The sequence below is a fragment of the Macrotis lagotis genome, chromosome 7 (assembly GCF_037893015.1).
Source record: "Macrotis lagotis isolate mMagLag1 chromosome 7, bilby.v1.9.chrom.fasta, whole genome shotgun sequence".
NCBI lineage: Eukaryota > Metazoa > Chordata > Mammalia > Peramelemorphia > Peramelidae > Macrotis > Macrotis lagotis.
Window position 1 is genome coordinate 60071235 of NC_133664.1, and position 26285 is coordinate 60097519.

At 37.3% G+C, this 26285-nt stretch overlaps 1 long non-coding RNA gene across 1 annotated transcript; it reads right to left on the reverse strand.

Annotated features, from left to right (window-relative positions):
- Positions 1 to 3298: 3298 nt before the first annotated feature.
- LOC141493684 (uncharacterized) lies at positions 3299 to 11141 on the reverse strand. The gene is made up of 4 exons (XR_012470286.1): positions 11071 to 11141; positions 10162 to 10216; positions 6833 to 6958; positions 3299 to 3838 (listed from the first exon to the last, which is right to left on the reverse strand). It is a non-coding gene; the product is annotated as an uncharacterized LOC141493684 (long non-coding RNA).
- Between the last annotated feature and the right edge of the window lie 15144 nt (positions 11142 to 26285).

Consider the following 26285-nt stretch of genomic DNA (forward strand, 5'->3'; position numbering starts at 1 on the left):
TGTTATGTGGAGCTGGCAAATGGATAGAACTGGATCCAGAATAAGGGGGAAAAAGAACAAGCTGGATAACATTTGGAAAATTATATGATTTTTTCCATAGTCCTAAGCTGCTCCCTGAAATAAAAACGCAATTTTAAAAACACAAATATTCCTTTATTGATGTTTGGTAACTCTGGACCAAAGAACATAATAATCGAATCAGCTATACAGCATAGCAGATAAAGTGCTGGATGTGGAGTCGGGAAAACCTGAGTTCAGATTCACACTTATTGCACAGTCCTAGGCAACTCACTTAATCCCTCTGAGCTTCTTTTTTACAAAGGGAAGATATAATAACACCCAGGGCTGTTGTGAGGTTCAAATGGGGCTGTTAAATAGTGCCATATAGAGTACTGGACTTGGATTCAGGAAGACTCATCTTGAATTCAAATTTGACCTGTCACTTACTGTATGACCCTGGGCAAATCACTTCACTCTGCCTCAATTTTTTCATCTACAAAACAAGCTGGAGGAGAAAATGGCAAACCATTTTAGAATCCTTGCCAAGACAGCCCCAAATAGGGTCATGAAGAATTAGATACAACTTAACAATAACGATGATAAAGAAACATGTAAAGTCTTCGCAAACATTCAACCATGTTATAAATGCTATTGTTATTTCAGAAGAATCAAAATTACAAGTGCACAAAAGGGCAATACGTTTTTATAGTCCGTAACTGACATTTATATAGAGCTTTAACATTTACAGAGCACTTTCCAAATATGCCACCCATTCAATGAAGGCTTTCTTGATCCTTCCCCTTAAATCTCATCTCTTGATACCCAGATAAAAGTCATCTTTTCTTTTTGTAAACTCTTTTGGATGCTTTGCTTGGACTGGGCACTTATATCTTATTTACCTTATCTTAGTTACTTGTATATATGTATTTTCTTTGCTAGTAGACTATGTGCTTCTTCAAAGTATGATTTATGTAATATCGATCACTGTATCCTCAGTTCCAAATACAGTAGTAGATGCTTTAAAATGCTCATTGGACTGAATTGGGCAAAAGATTTCAACTCTGAATTTTTATTTCCTTATTTGATAAAGGAAAACAGAGTGAAGAGAACCTGGTTCAATAGTCCTACATATACAAACTTGTTAGCTGCATGACCCTGCACTTGTCGCTTCCATTCTCCGTGACACAGTTTTGCTGGCTGTAAACTGAGAGGGCTGGACTCAGTGACCACTAAAATCCCTTCAGGCTCTAGTTGCTATAATCCAACTTTGATAACATCTATTTTATTATATGCTATCATGGAAATAAAATTAATATTAGTGATTGAAACCGGATAGTTTATTTTTAACAGGGAATTTATTAATTTTTATTAGAAAAAAGCAAAATAGTTCAAAGTAGAAAGTATATTATTAAATTAAAAATACTTCATATTTTTTGTCAATTGTAGGGTCTCTAATAAAATTCTATTCTTAATTATTCTTATTCATTCTGATGACACCAAAGAAGTCAAACAGTGTAGTTCAGTGATTTAAAGTTTTAGTAACAAGACTCTTGAGACCAAGATTCATATCAAGGAAGAACACGCACAAGGATGTCACATTCTGTTCTCAACACGTGATTGTCATTATCAGCCAAGTCAATAATGTTTAAAAATGTACAAGCCACATCTAAGCTACAATAAATCTTTAAAATCTCATGGCTTGACATTTATAGCCTATTCTAGCCAGCAGGAGTTAATTTTCATCCAGTGGTATAGTTTTAAGCTTGTCCTTTGGGTTCTCTAGAAACTACCATAAAACATAATAGCACAGACCTGTTACTGATATCCCTAGTCAATTTTTCTTTTAACTTATTGGCCATAGTAGCCAGATATCAAATTTGTAAGTTCACAAGGAACTAAGATAGTGGTGCCTTCAGAAGGTTGAAATAGGAATTACTACCACATAAGTTTTGGTGATTCATTTCTCGAAAAGGCTGATGGAGCTCAATCAAAGGAATGGACCCAGGTCAATGAAGACCCAATTCATTATTTTGGCAATGTATGCCCACTACAAGTTATGCTTTTATAGCAGTCCCTCAGACATTCTCTGACGATAACTTTCAAGATGGGGAAACATATAGTTCAGGAGGGTCACTTCAAGTTTCAATAATATGGTCAAGAACCCCAAACATTTGCATGTTTTTAGAAAGAATGTATAAACTGGAAAAAAGAGAGGAAATAAGGGGGAATGATCCTCTGAGTTAAAATAGTAAATGGTAGTAACCAATCTACTTCTGACAAGCAGAACTTAATTTAATCTTCTAATTCTCTATGTCTCTGCCCAGACTATCCCCCATACCTGAAATACATACCTTCTTCACTTTGGCTTCTTATAATTACTGGCTTCCTTCAAGGCTCAACTCACACGTCACCTCCTACAGGAAGCCCATCATGATTCCTCAAATTTTCCCATTATCTTTCCCTCCTTAAACAGTCACTTTTGACATGTATATTTTCATATTGAACCTCCCCAATACAGCATAAGCTCCTTGAGAGCGGGTCTGGTTTTCATTTTTTTTTTTGCCTTGATGGCCTTAGCACCTGCTTTGCAGATAATAGATATTTAATAAATACTTGGTTTAGATTATATTGAGCATTAGTATATTGACTAATAATCAGTGGCAGCCATTTTCATGGGTTGGAAATGAAATATACTGCTTCCTTGGGATGTAGCCCTTTTATTAAAGCTGCCTTTTACTTAAGCAAATCATATCCCAAACCCTTTATTTTGAGAAAAATTCAGTTTACTTCTCCATTGGTTATTATCAGTCAACCAACAGTAAAAGGAAAACTGTTAGGCATTATTCTAATTCCCACTCAGCAGAAAAAGTCATTGTGCCTGTGTTAGCTAATCTCACAAGAAAATAAATACTTGGGTGAGGTTTTTACTCTTTGGTCTAAAGCAAAAAGAAAACTCTTAGGTAATTAGTTCAGATATTGTTCTTCCTCCACACCAAGTCCTATTGTGATGCTCCACAGTAGTACAGAAGTGACCTTGTCAAAAAGAAGACGGGTTAGTCATGTGATAACATTAAAGGATGAAAGGGGGTTAGATCTTCTGGAATCCTCTTGGTGTAAGAAGAATTTGAGGAAGGTCTCCAATATATCAAGTGGTTCCCCAAGATCAACTTTTGGGAGAAAATGGGGTGTTTATTTTATTAATTGAAATTTTATTTTATTTTTTGTATTACATGCAATGGTAGTTTTTCACCATTCATCCATTTGAAAATTTATGAGTTCCACATTTCTCTACCACCCTTCCATTCCTCCCCCTCCCCATGCTGGCAAACGATCTGGTAAAAGTTGTACGTGTACATTTATGTCTAACATTTATGTATTAATCATACTGTGAAAGAAGAATTAAAACTAAGGGGGGACCATGAGAAAGGAAGGGAAAACATAAAAGAAGTTTTAATAAAGTTAACATAGTGTGCCTTCAGACTGTAGCTTTTCCCCCTCTGGTTATGGATGGCATTGTCAGGGCTACAATCTCTGAACTGCTAAGAGGAGCCGAATCCAATATAGTTGATCATCTCACAATATTGCTGTTCATGTTTACAATGTTCTGTTGGTTCACTTCACATCAGTTCATGTTTCTAGGACATGGGATGATTTACATCCCTGGAAGGAACTCGAAAAATCACAGATCCATGTGTATATTTGAGCATGCTTTTTCACCCTCATTTATTGTAAATGCTTTCAACAGTCTTTCAACTTCTTTTAAACTGTCCTCGGTGGCATTTGTCAAAAGAAAGCATATCATTAGAGGTGGTTGGAGTCAAATAGTTGAATAGCAGATCTGGAAGGAAGACAAGTTCAAATTCAGGTTCAGATACTTACTGTGAGACCCTGGGCAAATTCTGTTTGCCTTAGTTTCCTCAACTGTAAAATGGAAATAATAATAGCATCTCCCAGGATATTAGAGGAAATAAATGAGAAAACATCTATTTTTTTAAAGTGCTTAGCAATTTTTAGTACCACTAGCATCTAGTAGTATTTAGTAAGTGTTTTTCCCCCTTCCTTTCCCTATTGGGATAAATAGATAAGGCAATATAAAACCATATTCTATTTTTGTCCTTCAAAAGTGTTTTAATTTTTTTTATTGGACCAAACCTGTAGTTTCATTGATTTAGGGAACTTCTCCTAAATAAAAAAATTTCCTCTACCAATGCAAATTGACACCTATTCTACAATTTATTGTTGTATAGAATTTTCTGGAACATTGAAAGAAATCACAGGATCCCTTGTTAGAGGTAGGACTTAAACTCAGGACTTCCTGGCTCTAAGTCATCTTTATCCACCATGCCATACTGTTTCAAACAAAAACTCTAAATTTTTTAATAGTTGACAATTCTAAAGTTTCATCTTTATATTGCATTTTCCTCACAACAACTCTATGGGTATATTGTCCAAATACTGTCCCTATTTTAAAGATGAGGAAATTGAGGAGCCACGAGGTTACTTGTCCACAACTAAGAAGTTTCTGTGGAAGAACCACTCCAAATCCAGTGCTCTTTTCACCATGGTAGGCTGAACATATTTGATTGTCTAATCTCCTGAGAACTCATAGCATGTCAAATGGTCACTCCCTTCCTTGCTTGGGTTGAGAATAGAAAGTCAGGAAATTCCTTCATGCCAGGCCATTCTCTATTCCTCACTTTTCATTGCTTTCTTTAAAGTCTTGTTTACTTTATCTAGAAGAATATGTGCCTAATCTTATCTTTCTTCACTTTTTCTACCTTCTAGCAAAAAAAAAAATTAAGAACTGTGGATTTAGCAAGAGATTCTATAGCTATTATTCTCTCTTTTTGATAGATGAAGAAATGAAGGTTCAGAGTGATTTAGCCACATCACACAATTGGTGTCAGAGGCAACATTTGAACCTAGATCTTCCTGTCAATGTGGCATGCATCCATCATGCCAAGCTGCTTCTTATAACAAACAATGAAACAGAGATATGAACAATTCAGAGTAGTTCAGAAAACAGTGCAGAATTGTTCAGGCAGGAAGACTCCTCCTACAAAATCCCCATTGAGATTCCCCCAGAGACTCCAATCTCTTTTCCTTTGAGAGTCCTGTTTGATTTCAGTCCGGTTTTTTTTTTCCAAGAGTCTGGAGGCTGAAGAACAAGGAGGATATAAACCCTTTGTACTATATTCCTGACTCTGCATCTTGTTCTGTCAGTGGATACAAATAGGTCACCATCGGTAAAAGTTCACATCCCAAAGCCCAGCACAACTTCTACCCCAGTGTTAGATTTTTGCTTGGGTCCTAATTTCCTACCATTCAGATCACCCTTAACAAAACTCCTGGACATGGCTTACTAATTACTCTTGATGCCACTTCCCAATCCCCTCCCTTTTAAGATACCTTGGCATTGCCTCGGTTCATGGTCTTCAGAGTACCTCTTATTGAATTTCAAGTTTAGAATCCCTACAGAGAGTCCCCAGTATAAATTGGACCTTGGAAAATTTTCATCTGAATGATCTCATTGCTAGCTGGTCATGACTCTGCCCTTGTCAGGCCATCACAGAGAACTCCCAAACAAAACAAATGTTCAATGGTATGTTATGAAAAACAATAGAAATTTGAAGTATTAACTATTCACATGTTGTTTTTTAAAATCTCTGGTCAAAAACTGTTAATAATACCATGAAACTGGGGCAGCTAGGTGGTTCAGTGAATAGGGCACTAGCCCTGCAGTCAAGAGGACCTGAGTTCACATCAGGCCTCAGACATTTAATAATTACCTAGCTGTGTGACCTTGGGCAAGTCACTTAATCCATAGCTTAAAAAAAAAAAAAGAATAGTGCCATGCAATTAATGGAAAATTTCAAGTGAGAATACAAAAAGTATTAAACATTGTTAATGATTTGGAATTTCAGATGAATTGAAAGGATTGAATAAGATAACAGATACTGTGTTTTAGAAGTAATATTATTGAGGTCTGAATTCCAGAGATTTACTCTATAATAGTAGTTCTCAAAATTTACACATTTAAAAATTGGTGAGGGGTGGCTAGGTGGCGCAGTGGATAGAGCACCGGCCCTGGAGTCAGGAGTACCTGAGTTCAAGTCAGGCCTCAGACACTTACTTAGCTGTGTGGCCTTGGGCAAGCCACTTAACCCCATTGCCTTGCAAAAAAAAACCTATAAAAAAATTGGTGAGACCGTCTCTTCAAAATAGCTTGGTTTGGGGGGTTATAGTTAACATATTAGAAATTAAAACATCTTGGTATTATTATGAAATAGTTGCCTTGGATAGATCTATGATAAGGTCTGGTTCTCAGATCACACCTTGGAAGCCAGTGCTCTCCAGTATTTTAATAAATATCAAAGTCACTTGCATGATTTGCTGGCAGCTCACATGAAGTAGTATTTTCTCCATAGTTGGCAAGTCACAGATAATTTCAGATATTGCCTTGAAGGTCACACAAAAGTCACACTTTTTTTAAACACAAAAATCATGGAATTTTTGAGCCAGAAGGGACATTATAGAGAATTCACTTATTCAAGTTTTGTTAATGTCCCTGCCAGTCATTTTGTTTTTTCTCTTAAAATACAGAATTTATTTAGAAATTTTAAAATAGAAGAGGAAGAGTATAGTTTCTCAATGAAGTAGAATTTTTAGGACAACAAAAATCTTAAAGGTCACAGGAAAGAAATAGTATCACAAAATTTAGCAATGGTAAGTCACTTACATTTGGAACATTTTTTATTATTCCCCAAATTGAGATTTTTCCTCATAATTCCAGATTCTTGCAGCCACAACAAATTCATCATAAAATGCTCACCTTAGCCATACATTTTTGGATACCAGAATCTTCCTTGAGCAACAAAATGCTACAAGCATATTAGGACTAATCAGTCTCTGTAGTAAAGCAACTGAGAAATCTGTCCATTGGGCATTTTGCCAAGCTCTGAGAATCCAAAGACAAAAATGAAAGTCTTTCATGACTTTAGGGAATTCAGTTCTATAGATCAAGTTAAAGGAATAGATTTGATTGATACATAGCACTTAACAATTAACACCAACAGATCTCATAGATATATAATAATATTTCAAAATTGAAAACCTCACACACAAAAATGATTGGTAGAAACTACAAGTGAATATAATCAGAAAATAAAATATTTATAAGATAAAAATAGCATTTAAAATCACCATGAGTTAAAAAAGATCAATGATTCTGTGGCAAAGTTTCATGATAAAAATTGATCTTCTGATTTTCATACTTACAGATTCACATAGATAAATTAAAAGGATTTCTTAAGTTGAAAAGTTTTTATATTTCTTCCAACTCTACTTTGGAAAAATTAAATCTCATCCTTAAAAATATTTAAGTTTTATTGTGGATAACTTCAATGGACCTTTTTGTGAAATCCATTGTTTTGTGAAGTCCAGGTTTTGAAAAATATTCTTCAAATTTGTTTCTTTCAATATGGGTGACCATTAAAATGACATATTGGGGAGGAAGACCCCCAAGTGTCTAAATATATAGAAATCTGAACAAAAGTAGTCTTCCCTTTACTGACACTTCATTATCTCAACAGTTTGGGAGAAGTAAGGTTTACTCCAGATGAACTATATAAGGTTAAGCCAGTTTCTATTTGGAAAAATATCAGAAAATTGAAAGAAACTGCCACCCCAAATGGCTTCCCCTTCGTCACTTTTTTAACATTACATAAATTATTTTATTTTATGCTTTCTATGAAAATTAAGCAAGATCCAGGCAGTGATAAAAAAAAAGTTTTATTATCTAGTACCCCTTGCTAACAGGGAGAAGGGCATAGGTTAGCAATAGCATAGATCTCCCAGATAGATATAATCAACATGAAGCCCTAATCAAAAGTCAGCCTGCTCCAGGATTTCAATTAAAAAGTCCTCTATCCAGATGGTTTCTGTGACCTAGCAAACAAACTTAAAAAAAACCCACCCACAACTACCCTCTACTTCCTGTTGCTGGTAACGATAACCAGCTGTACCAACTCCTATCCCTTCAACTGCTCTCTTCCTAACCTTGTATTGTTGCCATCTCTCACATTCCACTTTCATCCCACATTCAAACCACTTACAGGAGGCTCAGATTTTAAAATGGTAGCTGGTCCTATGACTTGAGAATAATTTAAACCAGGGCAAAGAAGAATAAATATAAAGGGGGAGATGTGCTTTACACATTTCACTTTATTTGATTCAAAACAATTCCAGGGGGTGGCTAGGTGGCACAGTGGATAGAGCACTGGACCTGGAGTCAGGAGTACCTGATTTCAAATCCAACCTCAGACACTTAATAATTACCTAGCTGTATGGCCTTGGGCAAGTCACTTAACCCCATTTGCCTTGCAAGGAAAAAAAAAAAAACAATTCCACAGTGACCCTGGAAGGTACCTTTTGTGTCCATTTTACAGATAAAGCTAAGTTTTAGCAAATTTAAGTGATCTACCCAAAGTTGTGTGGTCAGAAAATGGTACCAAAGTCCTTTAGCAACATCCTATATACCACAGTCTCTTAGGATCAGAGTTCATTTGGGTCAACTTCCATAATTTGTAGATGACAAAACCAAGGCCAAGTGAGGTTAACTGTGCTGCCCTAGATTACTCAGATTATAAAGAGAGCCATATTCTCTGACTCCAAATCAAGAATTCTGTCTCATGTATTCACACTGCCCCATATATGAATCAGTCTGTTTTAAAAATCCCTTGGATAGACAACAGATATGTTGTCTTTAGGCTTGGGAATATTGGGTGGGGGGAGAAAAGTTATCTTCAACTTTGAAAGTCTTGAAAATTGATCAAAGCCATGACCAACCATGATCCCAGAGGGTTGATGCTACCTATGCAGTCCCCATCTCCTGGCAGAGAAGTGATGAACTCAAAAATGGAGAATGCATAGTACATTTTTGTACATGACCATGTGGGAACTTTTGTTTTTTGTTTAATTGTGCATTTCTGTTACAAGGGTTTTGTTTTTATTTTTTTCTCCAATGGGGGAAGATAGGAGGGAAAGAAGAGAAAGGGTTGTTAATTGAAAAAAATGCTAGACTTCCTCTCCAATATTAATATAAAGGATTAGAATTTTTTTTTAATCTGGCCATTTTCCCTTGAGTTATTTATGGTTAGTTTCATCTAATGGGCTAGAAATCTCCAAGCAGCCCTCCACTATCCTCCTGTTATTGCTGCCTCAAAGATAATTGTTGCCCACTTTTAACACAGAACTTGATTTCAAGATAGAGGCTGAATCATGCTTCAGAGGTATCAAATAAAAGCTGTCTCTTCCCAAAGAGTCCTTTGTTAGAAATCTGGTCATCAGTCAGTGGCATTCTCACTTTAAGTTTCAGAAAACTAGGGATTCATTATTTCAGTAGAAGGAAGAAACAGCATGGCTTGCCTGGCATCCCCTAGAGAAGCTCTTAGTTCTGAATCATAGCTTACTTGTGGGGGATTCTTTATAAGAAAAGTAGAAGTTTTTTAAGAAAGCAGTAAGAAAGAATTCAGCCTTCTCCCTCTGCCCCCTCAGTCCTTTCCTCTGATTGGTTAATTTCTCCCAGAACTTCCATTTTAAGGAAAATATCCAGGTTAGTCCTATCTTCCTTCCTCTCCCAGCTTCATACCTGCGTCTGCAGACTCTCTCCATCATGTCCCCTATCTGTTATCTTCTCTTTTCTCCCTCTAACTTCCCCTTTCCTGACTTCACGCCATTTAAATGTAAGCTCCTTGAGGGCAGGGATTGCTTTTCTTTCTAATTAATTATATTTATATTCCTAGCACTTAGGATAGTGCTTGTAGCATTGTAAACACTTAATACATATTTGTTGTTTTGACTTTGCATGCAATGATAAAAGAAAAAAAACTAAAGAACAGAAGAAACCATCACTTGAATAACCTGAAGAAAACCCACATCTCTTTTCCAAGAAGTAGACAACACATAACATAGGAAGACTTGCATCAATGAACTAATACTTGTAAACAAAAAAACATTTTTCTTTTAACAAGTCTCAGAAAATGGATGGCAGTTAAAAATATTTACCTTGTTTTTCTCTTTTAATTAGGGATCAAGTCGATGTCAAGGCAAATAAAACCTTTTCACCGCATCCTTTCCTGATTTATAGCATCTGTGTCTTACCTGAGCTGTGGAGATCATTCATTCCTCCTGAAATCTGGACCATCAGTCAAATCCTCTAGACCATATTACAAAATTGAAAGGAAATGGCTTTTTGTGAATGATATATGGTACAGCCTACAGCCCCTTATGGTCTGGGAAGGGTTCAAGGCCAACTGTTCTGACATTCATAGCCCCCACGGTTTTTATTTATATGATAAAACCCAAAGTTGTTCCTCCTGAATCGATTTCCTCTTCACCTATCCAAGATTAGTAATCAGTAATTCTTTCTCCAGGTGTTTCCCATCAATTCCATTCACTAGGTCTCATGTTCCCACTCATAGTTCTATTTGGGGGAAGAAAGAGGGGAAGAGACATTTATACCCTCAGGAATATGGGCCTACAATGGGGAAAGGGATAAATAGGATTTAAAAGAAGCAAAGGCTTCCTGGTTACTTCCCACAGAAGCTGATGTCACTAATGTTTTATTCATCATTCTCTGTTGCCACCTTCTTTACCCAGGAATCCCTCTGGGGTACAAAACACAAGTATGATCTCAACTGAGTCACATTTTTCACTACAAAACCTAACATTACAACCTGCAGCGGCAAGATGGCCACATGTTCTCTCAGCATCCCAAGATTGGTTATTTCAGGAGCCAGGTTCAATCATTCCTATGTAGATGCTCCTTTTAGTATGGAACCCAGGAGCCTGGTTGAAATACCTATGAGTCACAAGTCACCACCCCCACCCCCTATCCTGGATTAAGGATATAAAATGGGATTTCTACAACCTTGACTGGCACTTTCACAGAAATGAACATGATGCTTTTTTTCCCTTTAAAAAAAAAAATACCCAAACATTGTCATAGTCCCCTAAGAATAGTATCAAGGAACTGTTTAAGACAGTGGCAGGTGGCTGAAGGGCTGATACCTGTGGTGTCTCTGCTGCTCCATTGGAAAGATCCAGTTACCAAGAATACTAAGGATGTGGTTACCTTGACAACACAGGTAACCAACAGCTACAGGATGTTTGACTCTCAATTCCCTTTCAATGTCTCAGTAGATTTAATGCTATTTGATCAGAACGATGTGGCTGGAACATTTGTCCCCGTGGCAGAATAAGAAACTTCACATTCTGCTGGTAACTTTGTCTCCAAGATGAAAATATATTCCATTTCTTTACACATAAGTCAGATAATTGAAGTCCCCAACCTTGAATTATCTAAGTTATCTATATACACTACCCATTCTCACTAATTGTACCAGTCCTCTTTTTCTTTTTTATTAATATCAGTATTATCTGACATTATTTTAAGGTACTTAACAAAAATTATTTCATTGGCTTTTCATAGTGATCTTGAAATATTGGCTATAATTATTCCCATTTTGCAAAGAGGAAATGGAGTTTCAATGTAACAGTTTTAATTTTAACTTGCAGGGAGAAACTGGTGAATGGGGCAGAAAAGAATGGGATCCTTAGAGGTAAAGTGAAAACCACCTCCTAGAGGGTTTGTTGGAGAGGAAAAAAGCTCAGCATAGTCCGACATCTTAAAATAGGGGCTAGATTTTAAGGATACTTATTTAAAGGGTTTTAGGGAAATCCCCTAGACCAAAATTCTATAGGTAAAGTCAGCTCATGAGAGGCACGAAAAGTGAAATTTTCATGCAACAAAGGAAATAATTCCAATGGGGAGGAAAAGTTGGAGTCATCTGAAGAGACCAATATGGATACTCTGAGAACTTGTTATGAGCAAAAGATGAAAGCAAAAGTAGGTATAGGTTGGATCCATAAGCACGGAACCATAGGGTAATAATATTGTTGTCTCAGGAAAAAATCAGCTGAACTTGATGAGGCTTCACTATATTGGAGGGTGAGGAAGGATAAACAAGGATCAAAAAAGAGACATGCTTCCTGCTTTTGGTAGGCAAGGGTTGTTCACTAACAATGCAGAGAAGGCAGTAGTGTTCAATGGTTATTTTGCTTATTTTCTTTGCCAAGGAATATTATCTTTGCTCGGTCAGAACAAGGAAAGAACAAAATATCTACCGGAGTTGAGACCCCCAAATAAGTAAACAGTAAAAGAAAGAACTTTTAGTTGCCCTTGAAGAATCATCAGTGAGCATGCTGAAATCAAAAGGGCAACTCACTTGGAAGTCAAGGGACCTCTATTCTGGAACTTAGTTTCCTCATTTTTTAAAATGAGAGTGTTGAACTAGAATCATGTATAATTTGCACATATGTTTTGAGCTGGATGGGACCTTAGAGGCCATCTACTCTAGACCTCCTATTATGGAGGCATAACTGAAACTCGGAGAGGTTGTGATTTGCCTTCATATGGGTGGCACAGTTCACATTTGAATTCAGAACCCAATTGCATGGAGGCAGCTAAGTGGTTAACTTAGGGAAGAGAAGTGGTTATTATTGAGTCATTTCAATCATGTCCAATTCTTTGTGACCCCATTTGGGATTGACTTTCTTGGCAAAGATACTGGACTGGTTTGACATTTCCTTCTTGAGTTCATTTTACAGATGAGGAAACTGAGACAAATAGGGTTAAGTGATTTATCCAGTGCCGCATAGCTATTAAAGTATCTAAGGTCACATTTGAACTCAGACCCGGCACTCTAAGCACTATGGTGCCCCCTAGTGGATCTGAGTTCCAATGCCACCTTGGACACTTGCTAGTCATGACAGTTCCCTCTTTATCTGTAAAATGAGGCTCATAAGAGCAGGATGTTTGTAAGGACCCAATAAAAATATAGAAAATGTTTGACTCTTAAGAGATGTTTTTTCCTACTTTTCTTCTTTTCCAGTTACTGAGGAAGTATAACTTTAGGGCAGGAAAAAAATTATATTATACAGAAAATAAAATTTTTATATTTTCTGGATTCAATGTCTTCCGTAGTATTAGATACAAAAAGGGAACATTGTTAGAGAAAAAAATAAGGGAGGAGTGAAATGGGAAAAGGAAAGGCATCAAGAAGGGAGTGAGGGGGCCCCCAAAATTCATAGTTTAAAGAATAAAGGCCACATGGGCCTTTAACTAATTACCATCCTAGGTCAATGAAAATGAATTTGGACAGAAAAGTTATAACCTATGAAAGCCTCATTCTCATCCTCTCCAAAATGGGAATGCCAATACTGGCTCTATATGCTTCAGAACATTGCTGTTAGGAAAGGGATATTTAACCTTAAACACTTAAGATTAACTGCCATTTATATAGAATTTAAATTGTATAAAAGCCTTTCTTCATCTGTTTGAGATACAACAACTTGGTGGCACATCTGGTCTCAGCAAGAATTGAATTTGAAGTCAGAAGATGAGTGTATGCAAATCCCAGCTTTGCCTCTAACTACTTAGTGTGACGTTGGTCAAGTCATTTAATTTGTCTGAGCTTGGTGTGACTTTGTTTCCTCATCCATAAAATGAAAGGACTGAACCTTTGGGGTCCCTTCCATTTCTAGATCAAACAATCTATAAACTCCAAAGACCCTTCTGGCCCTAAATACCTGATAATGAAAGTAAATTCATGGGGCGGCTAGGTGGTTCAGTGGATAGAGCACCGGCCCTGGAGTCAGGAGTACCTGAGTTCAAATTTGACCTCAAATACTTGATAATTACCTAACCGGGTGACCTTGGGCAAGCCACTTAACCCCATTGCCTTGAAAAATCTAGAAGAAAAAAAAAAAGAAAGAAAGTTCATGCTAATGAAAGTACTTTCCAGAGGAGGAAACAAATTAAGAGATTTACCTACAGTCACATAGCTCATCAGATGGAGAATTTAAACTCAAGTCTTCTTGACTCTCCAGTCTAGCTGCTATGCTCAAATTATTAAAATATAAAAGTATATAAATATATAAATATAAAATATAAAAGTGAACTGTATATTACTTTCTGAACCATCGCCATCAGCAGTTACATCACTTTTGTCATCTTCATGAAATTTTATAAATTGAAGGTTTCCCATGGTTGAAACTTGTTTCTTTATCCTTCCACATTGTTTCCCTTCAAACACAAACCAATATTTCTCACAGGAGAAGAGGCAAAAATCTTCAAAACTCTAACACTTCCTAACAAACAGCAAGCCAAAAAGAAGGGTGCATCTGGCAGGATCCCAGACAGCATTTCCAGTTTATACACCTGAAAACATTTTCTCCCATCAAATCCCAAGCATGCTACTGCTTGGTGATAGAGTCCACTTCTCTCATCACTGACAGTTCTCCTTTTTGAATGCCAGAAAACTCTCACGAACTCTCTCAAAAATTCTTCCTCTCCTAAAAAGTCTGGTCTATTAGGTTCAGTCTTCATACTCACAAACACTCATGCTTTTAAACCAACAGCAGCAGGGCAAAAACTGGCTGGGTTTGTACAGAAATAAACTAACCCAAGGGCAAGAAGAGACAGCAAACTGAATGAGAGAAACCTTGTTTCCTACCTGTTGAAACACATCTGGAGAACTGAGGTCTTCTAAGCTCAAGAGATGAGCACACCTGTTTCCTGACTTTTTGATCAGGCCCTAAGGTAAACTAGAAGGGGGAAGGGGAATGGAGTTTTGCTTTTTCTATTAGGAAAATGACTGAATCATTTCCTCAATCAGAAAGATGCTTTTAAATACATGCATAGATAGATAGATAGATGATAGATAGGGTAGATAGATAGTTGGATGGATAGATGCTACATAAATAGGCAGATGGATAGATAGAGGATAGGTAGATGGATAATAGGGAGATGGTTAGATGGATAGATGATAGATAGATGATACATGATAGAAGTCTATGTACATAGACTTATAATGGAAACTAATTTTACTGTATTGTTTCTATTCAGTCATTTCAGACTCTGTGTCCTCATTTGGAGTTTTCTTGACAAAGAGACTGAAATGGTTTGCCTTTTCCTTCTCTGGTTCATTTAGAGATGAGGAAACAATATTAAATGACTTGCTCCGGATCACACAATTAAGTGTCTGAAGTCAGATTTGAACTCATGAAGATGAATCTTCCTTGACTTTAGTCCCAGCACTCTATCTGCTGTACCACCCAAATGTCCCTGAAATATACTTATACTTTTTTTTAAAAGTTCATGGATCCCAGGTTGAGAACTCCTGGTTTAGGGGCATCTAGATGGTGCGGTGGCCAGAGCACCAACCCAGGAGTCACGAGGACCTGAGTATCAAGCTTTGTGATCTTTTAGAATTTTAGAAAATAATCAACAAAGTAGAGTCAGCTTAGAAGGTAACCATGATGTTAAATCATCTAGAAAACATTCAGAATGAGGAGCAGTTAAAGAAACCGGGGGTGGGGGGCAGTTCAACCTGGAGAAAAGATACCTTAGGGAAGATGGAAAAGCTGACAGGAATTTGGAAGCAGGATTGGACCTGTTAGACTTGTTTAGCTTGTCCCACGAGAGCAGAACTCGTAAATGAAAATTATGGAAAGGCAGATTTTGATTCAGTGTGAAAATAACTCTGTCCAATAGGGGAGTGGGCTGGTAAGAGAGTTAGTGGGCTACCTATCTCTAAAAGTCTTCAGAGAGAGGTTCTATAGCCATTTGTCACAGATATTGTAAAGGAGATTCTGCTTTTAGGTATGGATTCATTCTCTCTGTCTCTCTAAGATCTTGTCATCTCTGGGATCCCTAAAATCTCTGGTAGACCATGGAGTAAATAAGTCCTTCCAGTGTCCTGAAGTGAACCTTAGGCAAGACCAGGAAGGAAAATAAACAAATCAAAGAAAAATGCTGAGAAAGATTGCACAAAGAAGCCAAGAAATTTTAATTCACTTCTAGGGAACAACGGAAAATTTCCATTAGAGAAGTCTTTGGATCAACAAAGATTTTGTTGTACTTAACAGGTTTTTTAAATTATGGCTATATTTCTGAATGAATAAATCACAACAGTTTATTAGTAAACCTTGCTCAAAGTTAACTGTCAATGAGAAAGGGCTTATTAAGAAGCAATAACTTATTATATTTTCTCATGTCCTCCCTTTGGAAAACTAGCTTTTAATAATATAATAATAATAACAGTTTGCATTTATATAGTGCTTTAATGTTCATAAAATACATTTCCTATATTATCTCATTTGATCCTTACAGCTACACTATGAGATAGATATGTTCTTTTTGTTTGTTTTTTAGGGGGGTTTTCTGCAAGGCAAATGGAGTTAAGTGGCTTGCCCAAGGCCACACAGCTAGGCAATTATCAAGTGTCTGAGGATGGATTTGAACTCAGGTACTCCTGACTCTAGGGCCGGTGCTCTATCCACTGCACCACCTAGCCACACGGAGATAGATATATTCTTAATCTCCATTTTATTCATAAGGAAAGCAAAGCCACAAAGATTGGGACTTGTTACCCAGTTAGGAAGCATATGAACCAGTATTTGAACTCAAGTCATGCTGACTACTGGGGGCAGTTAAGCGACTAGCAGATCAGTCCTAGTCAGGAAGACTTGAGTCCTAAGACAAATACTGGCTGTAGGACCCTGGGCAAGTCACTTCACCCTGTTCACCTCAGCTTCCTCATCTGTAAAATGAACTGGAGAAGGAACTAGCAATTCAGTCTAGTATCTTTGCTAAGAAAACCTCAAATAGGATCATGAAGAGTCAGAAATTACTTACTGAACGATTTGTCAAAGTCCAGCACTCTATCTACTATACCATCTTTAAGAAGAGAGTCAAGAACTACTGAACATATCACCAGATAACATGGAAGGAAGGAACATGGAAGGAAGGAAGGAAGGAAGGAAGGAAGGAAGGAAGGAAGGAAGGAAGGAAGGAGGGAGGGAGACTTGTGAATGATTTATGGACTGATATGTTTAGATGTCATGTAAGAGGAGAGAATATGGATTACTTTTCATAGTCTGATGACATACTTTTTTTAAGAACCCTCCATACCCACAATGTATTATTAAATATTAAATATCACATTTGAAAACAAATTCCACAGATTCAGATGTTTGCATCTCTAACTGGCTGTAAAATCAAATAACACGAATTCATTATGAAGTAGCAATCTCAAATACAGTTCTAAAGACCATCATCACTTTATGTCATAGAGTTCTTTGTCTTTCTATCTGAGAAAAGTGTATTCAGATTAACAAATCCTAATGAAGGAAAACATTTATATGACCTGACAATCAGCATTACCAACTTAAACCTGTCATTTGTTTTTTGTCATCGATCTAAACAATTTATTCTTATTTATTAATAAAAAGTGTAGGGCAGCTAGGTGGTGCAGTGGATAGAGCACCAGCCCTGGAGTCAGGAATACCTGAGTTCAAATCCATCCTCAGACACTTGATAATTGCCTAGCTGTGTGGCCTTGGGCAAGCCACTTAACCCCACTACCTTGCAAGAACCTAAAATAGAAATAAAAATAAAAAATAAAAAGTGTGTTGTTTGAAAATCATGATCAAGAGATTTAAATTCTTGTTTAAGAACTCTAGGGAGTCAGAAGCTTCTAGCCATTGTCTGAATGAGAATGAAAGGATCCACCATTTTTCTTGTAAAAGCTATTTCTCTAATAATATAACAAAAGCCAGAGATCATGAGATCACCATTTTTAAAAATCTATTATTTAAGGCAATGGCGTTAAGTGACTTTCCCAAGGTCACACAGCTAGGCAATTATCAAGTGTCTGAGGTCGGATTTGAACTCGGGTCCTCCTGACTCCAGGGCTGGTGCCACCTAGCTGCCCCAAGATCACTATTTTTAAAAATTTAAACATGCATTATAAATTCATAACCCATACATATCAATTCTTCAATGTTTTTTTATCTCATCTATGTGTATACCCCAAGATCACAGCTCATCCATATCTCATCATCCTCTCGCTTATGTCTTCTCATAAGTCTTTCATTAGAATCCATCCTCTTATCAAGAGAAGCCATTACTCAAGATCTGACATATAGTCTCTCTAACCTCCATTGTTGACCTTCTCTGTCTAAATTTGGTGAGTATATCAATAAGCATTTGTTAAAAGCCTACAATGTACCAGACACTGTACTTAGTACTGATAATACAAAGAAAGGCAAAAGACAGTCCCAGCTCTCAAGGAACTCACAGTCTAATGGTCTGATCCTGATGTTCTTTCTGTCTTTGTTTTTAGTACCATTATGACAAAGTTTTTTCCATTTTTCTTTGTTGTTAATAGTCCTCTTGCAATTAAACTGAAATGCTCTCAGGATTAGCTCACTTCATTGGGACTTTTACCAAGCTTTCCATGAAATCATTTTTCTCTTCATCCACCTTTCACTATATTATGAGACAATACTGCTCATAATCCGTTATCCTTCTTTATAGGAATGTGCAAATCATGTTCTGAATTAGTACTGCCCTTTCACACTAAAACAAATTTTTATTTTCCTGCACTACCCAATTAGTGACCTTTCATCTTTTCTATTCAATATCAAATAACCAAATCCAATGAAACATATATTTAATGAATGCCTACTATGTACACATAGCATATGGCCACCATCTTCCACACAGTAGTCATTAATAAACATTAGTAACTATTTGTTATATTTCTATCATCTCACAATATGAAGAAGTACATGGAATTCAGAAGCAAAAGACATAGTCTATGTCCTCAAGGAATTGGAAATCTAGTTGGAGAAGGAAGACCTCTATGCATGAAATTAAGTAGAACAGAACTATAATATAAAAATAACTCTTAGACAGGTGGCTAGGTTGCTCAGTGTATAGAGCACCAACCCTGGAGTCAGGAGTACCTGAGTTCAAATCCGGCCTCAGACACTTAAAAATTACCTAGCTGTGTGGTCTTGGGCAAGCCACTTAACCCTGTTTGCCTTGCAAAAAAATAAAAATAAAAACAAATAACTCTTAAAGTGGGACATCATAGTTTAGTGAAAGTCTCACTGGACTTGAATCAGTAGAGACCTGAGTTCATCTCTTTCAAGTGGCAAAAGTTGATATGACTGAAGCTTTCCCAGGATGCAAGTATGGCAAAGTTCATAAACCCAGAGACAGGTTTTAGTCTCTCTGTCCTCTTCTTGAAATGGTACTATGGAGATGAGATTTCCCACCTCTCTGCTTCTTAGTCCTCATTCCATATTAGATAACTTAGAAAATAACCTCATTTTACAGGTCTTAAGGATAACAGGATAATCTCCCATTGGTAGCTTTGTCTCCAGGACATATGTGTTTGAGTCCAGAAAGGTTTAAGGTCTTTGACTGGAGCATTGACCCTTCCTCCCAGTGCCGTCATGGAAGCTATATACCGAGATTGTCTTTTCTCACCATTGTCCTCCAGGTGTTGTTCTCTTCCCCTTGGGATTAGCAAAGAGGTTTGTTAAAGCTGTCTGGGGGAGGGGGGATGCTCTTTGGCTCCACTCTCACACTACAAAATTTTTCTACAAAATCTTTACATTGGGAAAATAATTTAACTTTTTTTGAACAAGGTTCCTTATTTGTAAAACAGAGGGAAATAATACTGCTAATAACTACCCAACAAAATTGATAGGAAGGAAGCAATTTGTAAAACTTAAAGCACTATATAACTATAGTTTATTTCTATTAATTATTATTATTATCATTATCATAGTGTAGTCAGGAATGTATACTTCAATCTTAAAGTAACTCAGATTAAGGATGAATACTATGGGCTGCAGTGAGATTTTTTTTGCAAGTGAACTTTAATTTATTATCACTATTATTACAATAATTTTGTTATAAAAGTAAACATAACCCCCCCTCCCCTCCCAAGAAGATTAGAAACCTCAAGAATGGTGAGAAAGAGGAAAAAAATGTACTTCAGACTGTGTTCAGATTCCAATGGCTCTGTCTCTGGGGTGAGTTGCCTTCCTTATCATAAGTCCACCACAGAAGTTGCTTCACTATTTTTCCCACAGTTGCTATTACTAGCTGTATTTCCCTCCACTCTATTCCTCCCCATTCTCATTTATTCTATTTTCTCTCTCCTCTCATCCTGGCCCTGTCCAAAAGTATGTTGTATCTGAGTGCCCTCTCCCTCAACCTTTCCTCTCTTCTATCACCTATCCCCCCTTCCCTCCCCCCCATTCCCCCTCATCCCATCTCTTTGTTCTCATTTTTCTCTAGGGTAAGATAGATTTCCTCACCCTATTAAGTGTGTATGTTATTTCCTCTCTGAGCCATTTCTGATGAGAATGAAGGCTTACTCATTCCCCCCTTGCCTTCCCCCTTTCCATTCCATTGAAAAGTCTTTTTCTTGACTCTTATGTGAAATTTCTTAGCTTTTTCTTCATCTCCTTTCCCTTCCTCCCAGTACTTTCCTTTATCACCCATTGACTCCATCTTTTTACTATATTATACCATTATATTCTCCTCCTTCCTGTGCCCTGACTATATATGCTCCTTCTAACAACTCTTATAAATGAGAAAGTTCACATGAGTTATCAATATCTTCTTCCCATGCAGGAATACAAACAGCTCAATTTCATTAAGTTCCTCATAGTTAGTCCTTCTCATCTGCCCCCTCTATGGTTCACCAGAGTCCTGTACTTGGAGATCAAACTTTCTGTTCAGCCCTGGTTGTTTCAATAGGAAAGTTTGAAAGTCCTCTGTTTCATTGAAAGTCCATCTTTGGGGCAACTAGGTGGCACAGTGGATAAAACACCAGCCCTGGAGTCGGGAGTGCCTGAGTTCAAATCCAGCCTCAGACACTTAATAATTACCTACCTGTGTGGCCTTGGGCAAGCCACTTAACCTTATTTGCCTTGCAAAAAAAATTTAAAAAAAAGAAAGTCCATCTTTTCCCCTGAAAGAGGATGTTCAGTTTTGCTGGGTAGTTGATTCTCAGTTGTAAACCAAGATCTTTTGCCTTCTGGAATATCATATTCCAATCCTAACGAGTCCTTAATGTAGATGCTGCCAGATCTTGTGTAATCCTAACTATGGAGCCTCAGTAGTTGAATTGTTTGTTTCTTTTAGCTTTTAGAATTTTCTCTTTGATTTGGGAATTTTGGAATTTGGCTATAATATTCCTAGAAGTTTTTCTATTGGGATCTCTTTAAGGAGGTAACCTATGAATTCCCTCGATTTCTATTTTACCCTCTGCTTCTAAGATCTCAGGTCAATTTTGCTGTATCATTTCTTGAAAAATGAAGTCTAGGGTCTTTTCCTGATCATGGCTCTTGGATAGCCCAATAATTTTTAAATTATTTCTTCTGGATCTGTTTTTGAGGTCAGTTGTTTTTCCAGTGAGATATTTCACATTTTCTTCTAATTTTTGGCTTTTTTTTGATAGAGCTTTATTTCTTCCTGATTTCTTGCACAGTCATCAGCTTCCTTTAGTTACATTCTGCATTTGAAGAAGTTATTTTCTTCAAAGAGCTTTTTTATTTCCTTTTCCAGTTGGCCAATTCTGGTTTTTTAAGGCATTCTTCTTCTCATTTGCCTTTTGTTTTGCTTTTTCCATTAGGCCAAAACTGGTTTTTAACATATTATCTTCTTCAGTATTTTTTGTATTTCTTTCACCAAGTTATTGATGTGTTTTATGATTTTTTTTTTAGTTTTTGCAAGGCAATGGGGTTAAGTGGCTTGCCCAAGGCCACACAGCTAGGTAATTATTAAGTATCCAAGGCCAGATTTGAATTCAAGTACTCCTGACCCCAGGGCCGGTGCTCTATATCCACTGCACCACCTAGCTGCCCTTCATGATTTTTCTCCATCGCTCTCATTTCTACTCCCAATTTTCCCCCACCTCCCTTAATTGCTTTTCAAAGTCTTTTTTAAGCTCATCCATAGTCTGAGCCCATTTTCTATTTCTCTTGGAGGTTTTGCATACAGAAGCTTTGATTTTGTTGTCATCTGAGTATGTTTTGGTCTTCCATAGGACTAAAGTAATTCTCTATGGTCAGATTCTTTTTTTTCTGTTGTTTACTCATTTCCTCAGCCCAAGACTAATTTACAGCACTTCCAAGGCTTTGGGGTTTATTTTTGGGGACACCCCACTGGGACCTTTATTCCTGCAAGGACTTATGCTCTCTTGCCTGTGCTTGATATGTAGATGACCACTGCACTTCCCTCTGTCCTGGAGCTGTAAGGAGGAGCCCTTCTGTCCAATCTTAGTATAGAAGCCCAAACTGCAACCTGGATCTGAGTGTGGGCAAGAAGCAGAGTCCTACCCTGAGGGAGAGTAGAGAAATTTAGTCTTCCCTGACCCCCTTACTATCTGTGGGCTGTGCTCTGGAGGTGCAGGCTACTTTCTTCAGATTCTTGCAACAGGTTCTGCAGCCAGTGCTACCTCACTCTACACTCATTCTAGTATAGCAGAATTCTCTCCCCACCCCTTCAAGCTGTTCCAGGGCTGTGCTGCAATCAGGCCTTTCCCATAGAACTTCTAAGTTATCTTGGACGGGGGAAATGTATCACTCAGTCTTTCTATGGGTTCTGCCCCACTAAATTTTGGCTAGAGTCATAATTGTTGGCTTTTGGAGTTTTGGGGAAAGGAGTTCCCAGGAAATGCTGCCTTCACACCACCATCTGCTGTGAGATTTGAAAGGATTTATCAAGTTGCTAAATTGATGTTGGACTAAAAGAAGACTTCAGACTTCAGAGCTTCAAGGATCATTGCCCATATATTATCTCCATAATCCTTTGAAGAATTATCATTTCTGAGATATGCTCCTACCTACCTCTCCCTTCCCTCAAAGTTCTGATGGATGTAAAAGAATCCTATCTATCAGAACTAGCTCAAGGTGACATGTGGGCTTGAAGACAAGAGGACCTTGGTTCAAATGTAACCTCAGATACCTGCGAGCTGTGTGAGCCACTAGACTTTTATTTCCTCAGTTTTCTCATTTGTAAAAACTGGGATAAGAACAGCATCCACCTTCCAGGGTTGTTGTCAGGATCAAATGATATAATATTTGTAAAGTGCTGGGCATAGGTCTAGCTCAGTGTTATTATTTAATCATTTCAGTCTTGTCCAACTCTTCATGACCTTATTTGGGGTTTTCTTAGTAAGGATAATGAAATGGCTTGCTATTTCTTTCTCGAACTTGTTTTACAGATGAGGAAACTGAGGCAAACAGGGTGAAGTGACTTGCCCAGGGTCATACAACTATTCAGTATCTGAGGTTGGATACGAACTCAGGAAAATGAGTCTTTCTGATGCCAGATCTGATACTCTATCCACTGTGCCACCTAGCTACCCTCTGGCATATAATAGACACTATAATAATGCTAGTTACCATTATTATTATTATTATCATTATCATTATCATTATTATTATCATTATCATTATGTACCTGGGAAATAAATTCTGTACAGATTCCTGAAACATTCTTCCCTCCACATGCTGAAAAAAGTACCACCAAAATAAATAATTTTTAACTGAAAAAATTATATAATTATTTTTTAAAAAGTAAAAAAAAAGGGGAGCAGCTAGGTAGTGTAGTGGATAGAGCACCAGCCCTGAAGTCAGGAGTACCAGAGTTCAAATTCAACCTCAGACACTTAATAATTGCCTAGCTGTGTGGCCTTGGGCAAGCTACTTAACCCCATTTGCCTTGCAAAAACCTAAAAAAAAAGTCAAAAAATATATACCTTCATTTCTTCTCCCTACTTGCTAGATTGAGAAACCTTAGAAGTTGGTTTGCCATTAAGAGAGCCTGAACCTCTCAGGTCAATAGACTCTCTACAACGCCTAAACATGGACCCTATGAATTCTGATGGAAAAATAATCCATTTTATTTCAATATGATTGATTTCCTTTATAATCTTGTAAGTTTTATTTTATTCATGTTAAAACATCATTCTGAGAAAATATCTGTAGATTTCACCAGGCTGCCAAAGGGGTCCATAACACATACATGAAAAGCTTAAGAACTCCCTTTCTGGCATGAGGACCACTTGAAATAGATCATCTACACCTATGTTGCTAAACAACCTTGAGGCTCTAAAATGGGCCCAGAGCCCAGTGATTTACTCAGCCTATGGTCAGAATTGACCGGCTATATTCCAAGACGTTCCCAGTGCCACAGCAGGAATTCTTTCCCCTTATCCTTTATTCCAGGCTTATCATTTTTAATTGAAGATACTAGCTTCTATTCATTATATTAGAAATATTCCTCCTTAATCTGAGTATTTTCCTTCCTTTCAAACAGACTTGGACCTGGATGGCTGCTTTTTAACCTTTCCTCAATTTAAATCTTCACTGGTTTGCTTTTTTCTGCATTTGGAATGATTTTCAGCCAAAAAAACCTAAGGCACTGGATCTTTGGCTTCCCCTGTTTTCCCTTTTCAACCATTCAGTTAGAACCTTCAATAAAAACAGACAAGTGTTTTCCAACCATCCTTCTGAGAGTTAAGTTGTCCTCAAGGGCCACACACACACACACACACACACACACACACACACACACACACACACACTGGTTCCAAGAGCAGGAGAATCATCTTAAAGTTACTCAGGAATCCAGTCTCCTAAGAGAGAAGAATGTTGACCTTCACTTTGCCCCTATAGGAGATCCAAGTCCCATTTTTTTTGCCTTTGCTAGCTCTAATGGAAAACCTTTGAATTTGTACGTCACTATGTTATTTCACTACTGATTGCATTGTAAATGTCAGTCGGGAAACCACAGCAAAATCATTAGCATCAGAGGAAATTTCTTCAGAGGCTTTTAAAAAGACTTTACAACAACAAAATAAAATCTAGCAGGAAGGCTTACAAAATCTAGAGAAGAAAAACTCCCCTGATCCCTGAATCTTTTCAAAGCATTTGTAGAGTACGTATTCATTGCATCTGCATAATTTTAATTCATTTTCTGAAAACATGGGGAGTCACTAAAAGTGATTTCTAAGTGGCTATAAATGCTTTGAGCTGCCAACATTAATAATCATAATTGCTCATATCTGTATAGCAATCAAAGTTTTGTATAGCACTTTGTGTACAATATCTCATTTGATCCTCACAATTTTGAGTATAGGTATTATCCATATCTTCATTTTATAGAAAAAAGTACTGAGTTTCAGAGATATTAAATGTCTTGCCCAGGGTCTTGCAGTTATTAAATGTCTGAATCAATGTTCAAACCCAAGTCAGGGCTATGAATCTTTGTTCTCTTAGGATCATCATTTTTCTTTGAAAGAATAGGAATCTTAGACATCATCTAATCCAACTTACTCATTTTATAGATGAAGAAACTGAGACTTGGGGAAGGGAAGTGATTTTGCTCAACTGGTACACTGGAATTTTTCATTTCAAAAGATGGAAGATTCAAAGCTGGAAGAGACCTAAAAATCTCTCTAGCCCAATCCTCATTTTACAGATAAAGAAACTAAGGCCCAAGGAGGTTAAATAATTTGCCCAAGTCACATTGTCATAAATGAGAGTAAAACCTATGTCATCTTCAGCTTGGACCTATTATGCAAACTAAATTACATTCTCCAGAAAATGGTCATTTCCCTTTTTTCTGTAAACTCATTAGTAATCTGAGCATGAGTGCTCCTCCAGGCTTTGAAATTTTCTATGATCCAGATAGTCCTATTTATTGGTCTTCCAGAAAAAAAAAAAAAACACCGTTTTGCCTCTAAATTTTAAAATAAGAAGAAAAATATAAAATGTCCCTGGACAGATCATTTTTTGCCATAACATTCTATATGGGAGATAAGGTGTTGAGCTTAGACCACAGCTAGAGATACACACCTTTCCCCAAAATGTCCTGGAGCCCTCCCTGATCAGAAGAATGAGTTCCCATGCTCTAATTGCCACTCCTAGGCACTGGTGAGTCCCTGCCTGAGAGACAGTTACATAAAGTTAGTTCAAGATGGTTTCAATCAAAAATGTCATGCAGGATAATGAGAAAAAAGGTTTGAGGATTTTGAAACCAAAGAGTTTCTCTTTTGTGAAGCTATCTCTCAACTGAAAGCCAACTGAAAAAGGCAAGGGGGTGGGGAAAGAAGGAGGAAGGACAAAATAGGACAGACTTTGTCTTATTAACCTGGCACTCATACCCAGGGATTAGAAACTGGCAGTGGCAGGCACCTCGATGGGGATTCAAAACTCAACAAGTGAGTGTCACTATGGAAACAACTCAAATGAACCAGAAGTATGAAGGAACTAGACCTCAGAAAAATGTCTGAGTAGAAGGAATACGGCTATAAACCAGTCAGTGAGGTTGCTAGGGATGCTGGGAA